We start from the raw sequence: 6,000 nt of genomic DNA, 5'->3' as shown, positions 1-6,000 counted from the left end.
AAGTGAAGGAGAGAGAGAGAGCACACCGAATGCACACAAACCGACTCACCGCAGCGGTCAGGTTCGGCTGGCGGCTCCACTCGACAACGGGGATACGGCAGTACCTAGCCCCGAGGAGGAGAGCGCAGCTGGGTCACTCGACAGCGGGGATACGGCCAGGCCTGGCACCGAGGAGGATACTGTGTTACTCTCAAGAAGAAAAGACAACTCATTCGCGGATGACTGCACAGACAGTCGCTCACATACGACAGACAGGTAAAAAAGAGCGGGCTACCACCACCAGTCGAGGAGGCCACGGAAAGACAGAAAGATAAAAGAACTCTGTCTTTTTTCAAGAGTCGTTGATTCCAGGAAATTGGCAAGCCAGCTTTCAGCACGAATGCTAGGGAAAAACAACTGGCCCGAATTGACTCGAGGGCTATTTCTTATCACTCAGCTAAACACAGAGGTCTTACCTTACCGTCTTGAGGAGGAAAAAGAGGGAGATCTTCCGGTGAGTGACGGTTTTGTACCCTCGGTGGGCGGGACCGAGTGCGTCATCACAGGAAGGGGCCTTCGGCAGCTCTGGTATAGAGAGCTCAGCAATACCTACCTCAAGGGCAGGAATATCCCATACATAATGTTTGGTGTTCGTCTTCGACTTGAAAGGGAATCGTTTTTTTTTTGGTTATTCAAAATAAACACCACTCAAACACATCCATTTTCAGTTTCTATATGCATTGAATGTATGTTTCACTAATACATATACAAAGGTTAACTTACTGAGTTGCAGAGAATGGATTTGTAAAGCCCTGGTTAGCTCTCCTTTAATGGGGAGCAGTGATAATGTTGCTCGGTCTAATAAGTGGTAAGACTAGAGGTGAAATTCTGCTGGTACTCACCAGTACTCCGTACCAGGTCTTATTTTAATGGCGGTACTGGGTACCGGGACTTATTTCATCTGCTTTTCATCCAACGCGCTTGCATTCCATTCATTCACACTAGCGCAATGTTTCTCAAATGCGCTTTCATTCAGCACAGTTCATGCTGCTTGCATTCTGTTTCCTAATACTGCTTCTCTGTCTCTTAGCTGCTATTGGCCACCATTAAAGTCAGTATAATTACTGCATGTTGACTGGCCAAGTTTTCATTCTGATTAGATTTAATTTTGGCATGCGTCACAAATCTCTGCCCTATTGCATTGTGTCAGCAAAAATTCACTTTAGTGTCCGCCATTTATTTTAGCTCAAGACATTTGCTTGAGAAAAATGTCTCATGTAAAATGTTTTTTTCCGTTTCCATTCGCTCAGTTTATTTTACTCGAGTAAACCGGGCTTTTCACCCAACGTCATGCAAATGAAGGGGAAAGGTGGGGGTGGATATGTAAATTAGCTATGCGTAAAGTACTTGTGCTGTTTTTGAAGATTATTAGTGAAATTTTGTGAAAATGTGGTTTCCATGTGCAGAGAACAGGTACCCGAGTGAATCTAAGCTGCTGTAATAAAGCAAAATACCTTGTGCCTGGTTGGTTAATAATGTGTTTTACTGCTCTTGCCCAAATTGTTTTTTAAATGTCATTGGCGTGGTGGCATGTCGTTAGTATCGAGTCCGTTTTCAACTAATTTATCTTACGACTCATTCATTAAAAATTAACTGAGAGGTATAAAATGAAATTGACCAACACAGGTATTGCAGATCACCATGGCTGAAAGTTGGCGGAGACTTAGGATTCTAAAGCTCTGTGCCACGCATCTTCCACGTATGCTCCCAAGGCTGTCTGGATTGGGAACAGTGGATGTTTTGCTTTTGTTTCGGAAGCTTGAACCTCCAAACATCCTCTACCAGCAAATCCTTATGCCTTGTTATCTAATGCCAATGGCTAGCGAAAGGACGGTTTGGACACATACTTGTCCATCTTGCTGGTGGGAAGAGATTGTGCTGCATCACTCTTTCACAGACCTGAAATGGATAGAGTCCTTTCGCGTCACCAAGGCAACATTCAGCATTATAGTGCAACTGGTAAAGGAAGATATGCAGCCAAATATGAATTCAATTATGTACGGCCTGCTGTTTCACTGGAAAAAAAGAGTGGTGATAGCTCTGTATAGGCTGGTATCCTCAGCTGAGTACAGGGTTAGGGTTACTCAGCTGAGTACAGGGTAGTTGGCAATGTGTTTGGGGTGCACAAAACAACAGTTCATCGCTGTATTTATAAGTTTGTCAACTCCTTTGTTCAGAGGCAGTGCAACACATACATAGCTATGCCAGATGTAACTGAAGCAAAAAGCATTGCTCTGCGGGACCGTCCTGCTTCTCCCAAACATTACCTCCAGGCAGACGCGGCTATATAAGGCACAACATTCCACATCTGTCCTGTTCAGTAACTACAAACAAAAAAAACAATTAAAAAATATGTTCACAAGGCTAAACTACCACCGGGAAGGGAACTAAAAAGCAAAATTAGCTTACCCGCTCCAAGTAGTAGTAGTAACAACAGGGGAAATGCACGTCCAGTCACGGCTGAATCGAAACAAACAACACACGCACCCAAAAGAAAAGCTTGTCCACAAAGCTGGCATGAGTGGCTTTTATTTAGTCCAAGACTGTTCATTGACTAGCCGTAATTATCACTCAATTACCTACAGGTGCGTAGAATTCTAGTCCCACCCGCTACATTCCACCCCCCCCCCCCACCCCCTTAGTGCATCGACGTCCCGACAATGAATTCTCAAATGACTTACTAAAACCAAATCTCACCGGATCAGGCACCTGAGGTTCACAATCAACCAACTCTGCTCCGCGCCCAGTGCATCTGCTGAGGGTTTAGAATGTTGTCCTGCAGTCGTCCTGGTACTGTGTCGTGGGGGCTCAGGAACCTCTTCTGTCTCGACTAGTCCCTCTCTTGGATACATAGGGGTAGACTGAATGTTATGATCATTAGGCGGATCTAAAATGACAAACAGGACCGAGTCCTGATCTTAAGTACTGCTCTCGGTAAGGTCAGGGATGCCAGGCAGGTCTACTTCCAGGTCTGGTTCCAAAACATCTAGCGGATCCTCTTCAAGGGCTTGATGAAAAGCCAACTGCAGCTCTGTCCCATGGACATGTTGCAAGGGGCCCTCCTGGTTTACGGGTACAATTCTGTATACCGCCCCACGATCTTCTGGCTGTTGTACTACTCTATACAGGACAGAACTCCACATATCCTGTATCTTGTTCCTTCCCCTAATGCCATGATTTCGCTGGTACACCAGCTGACCCTCCAGCTGACCCTCCAGCAACGGGGACTCTCTCACCTTGCTGTCATGTACCCGACTGCGCTGCCTTCAACTCAAACTGTTCATATGCAGTACGGAGTCTGTCTTGGTGTTCCTAAATCCACTCTTCCGTACTGCCGTCCACCAGTTCTGTAGGAGGGGAACTCAAAAGAAAATCTCCCGATAACTGGGGTTCCCGACCAAACATCAAATAGTAAGGACTCTTACCAGTAGACTGATGCTCCGTAGTATTGTAGGCGAACATGAGTTGAGGAAGATAATCCGGCCAGCGTCTCTTTTTCTCTGGGGGTAAAGTGCGCAAGAGATCATGCAAGGTGCGGTTAAACCTCTCACACTGCCCATTACCTTGCGAGTGGTAAGGGGTAGTGCAGCTCTTCTGTATCTCATAGGTTCGACAAAGTTGCTGAATTATGGCACTCTCAAAATTACGACCTTGATCTGAGTGTAGCTGCCCTGGCACCCCAAACCGACAGAAACAGTCCTTAACCCTTTGCGGTCCTATGTCGGACCTGGTCCGACATTGCAATTATTCCTATCCGGTCCAATGTGGGACCCTGTCCGACATCATCAAAAAGACGCAAAAAACGGGTTTCTAGTCGTTTTTTCTCCGGAAAAAGCAGAGAAACCCATTCAATGGCTGAGTGGGAGCGACAGGAGCCGAGACAAACCAAAAAAAAAGGGCGTATCACATGAATAGTCATACTTGCCCCTGGCATCAGATAATGGTGGCCATAAGGAAACAAGCTGGCTGGAACTGAATCAGCGCTCAGAGAATATCATGGACATTTGCAGAGCTTTTTTGATATGGTATAGTAATAAAATAATGACTTGGATCGCATTATTGAGGCGTTTGGTGATAAAACGAGTGATCAGGAGATGATTGATCGGTATGTACGACTGTTATTATTATTATTTATTTATTTATTAGCATATGTGAAAGCGATAGCGAACAAAAGGGTGGGGCGGGGCTGGAGATGCCTAGTGAGTGCTTTGTTGATATGCAGGGACTTTTAAACCTGTTTGACTGAGGAAAAAAATACTTTTAAACAGCACGTATAAAATTAACTGCGCGTATGAAAATAAATTGGACCTGACTCGCCTGACACGCTTTTAATAAACGGACTGCAAAGGGTTAACAGTACAAAAATTGATTTTATTAACAAAAATATTAAAAAAAGAATTATGACAAAATACAATGATTGTTGTAGCCAGACACTAGTAGTACTGCTTATGTCCACTAGAAAGAGAGGTTGTAAATCCTAGCAAGAAAACACACAAAAAGAGCAATGCTACAAATCAAATGTGAGGAAACATAAGAACTGTAGCACAATGGGGATGGGGTGAAATCATCCCGCAGTAAAATGTGTGGTTTTGTTTAATGGTTTGATTGTATTGCTTTATTGTTTAATTGGTTTTGTTAATTATTTTATTGCTTAGTTACCCCCTGCACCTGGTGAGTATTATTAAATTGGAACCAGGTGCAGGGTATAAAAAGAGAGCAGTTAGTTTGCTCGGGACTGCTGAGAAGAAGGAGGCAGAAAGTTGTACTCTGCGTCCTGGCAGTCGTGAGAAAGAAAAAAAGGTTCTGTATTCAACCTGTGTGGTTTTTGTGTATTTTTAGTGGGGAAACAGCCTAGCTGTCCCACGTGTAGTCAGGGTGTTCCGGTGTGTTAGTTAGTGCTCGTACAGAGCTAGGTATTTATTTTGTTTGTGGGTATTTTGTGTTTTGTTTTTGTTTTGTTCATTGGTTCTTAATTAAACATTAGCGCAAGAGCGCTTTCAAACCCTCCATCTCTGTCCGGTCGGTATTTTAAAGGGACAAAGGCTCGTTTACATATGGTGGCAGCGGTACTCAGCCCTACAGACCAGCACAGTTAAGAATCATGGACATTGCAGAGCTCATCAGGACTTTAGAAAAGTCCACGGCGGAGATGCAGGAGGCAACCCGCAAGCAGAGCGAGTGCACCCAGCAGTGGAAGCAAGAGTGGGGGTTGCCCACATGGGAACAGGAGTTCCCCGTGTCACAGCTGGAGCTGGTGCTACAGAAGTTGGTGTGGCCGGCACTCCAGCGAGAGTCACTTGTACCAGAGCCAGAGCCAGAGTTGCAAGCTCTGGAACCGGAGCTGCCTGCTCCGGAGAGAAAACCGGCAGTGCCCGAGCTGCAGCAGGAGCTGCAGCTGTCTGTGGAAGAGGAGCTGCCGCCGCCCGAGCCAGAGGGGGAGGAGCTGCCCGAGCTGCAGCAGGAGCTGCAGCTGTATGAGGAAGAGGAGCTAAAGTGCCCAGCTCCACCACAGCCCCGACCTCCACCCCAGCAAAGCAGTCCGGCGCTGGTGGGTACGGTCCCTTGCCCCGTGCTCGTGGACACCCTGCCAGAATGCATGGACCTCCCTGTGCTCGACCTAGTTCCCAGGTCGGAGCACCACCAGGCACAGTTGCTCACCTGGTCCCTTGCTCCGCTCCCCCTGAAACCTCAGACGTCACGACGCGGTCGTGTGACATCACTGGCGTTCCCTCTTCCTCCCGCTGTGTTCCCCCTGGAGTCTCAGAGGTCGCTGCGCCGGTCCCATGGCTCACACCTCTGCCTGTCGCTGCACCGTCCAGGGTACCGGCCTACGCGTCGGTCGCCCCTGGCAAGCCGTTTGGGTCCCTCCTCGCCGGATTATGGTCCCTACCCTGAAGCGCCGGAGGAATCCACCCATCCTCAAGCCCACCCGAAGGATCGGGAGAAGGTGGAACTATGTGG

The 6,000-nt window shown here is 47.0% G+C and overlaps 1 pseudogene; it reads right to left on the bottom strand.

Moving 5' to 3' along the window:
* Positions 1-2,957: 2,957 nt before the first annotated feature.
* LOC131698950 (uncharacterized) overlaps positions 2,958-6,000 on the bottom strand; it is a 33,654-nt pseudogene continuing 30,611 nt past the window's right edge.

The sequence above is a fragment of the Acipenser ruthenus genome, chromosome 20 (assembly GCF_902713425.1).
Source record: "Acipenser ruthenus chromosome 20, fAciRut3.2 maternal haplotype, whole genome shotgun sequence".
NCBI classification, from domain to species: domain Eukaryota; kingdom Metazoa; phylum Chordata; class Actinopteri; order Acipenseriformes; family Acipenseridae; genus Acipenser; species Acipenser ruthenus.
The sequence above is the reverse complement of the archived record's forward strand: the minus strand, read 5'-3'. Positions and strand labels throughout refer to the sequence as shown.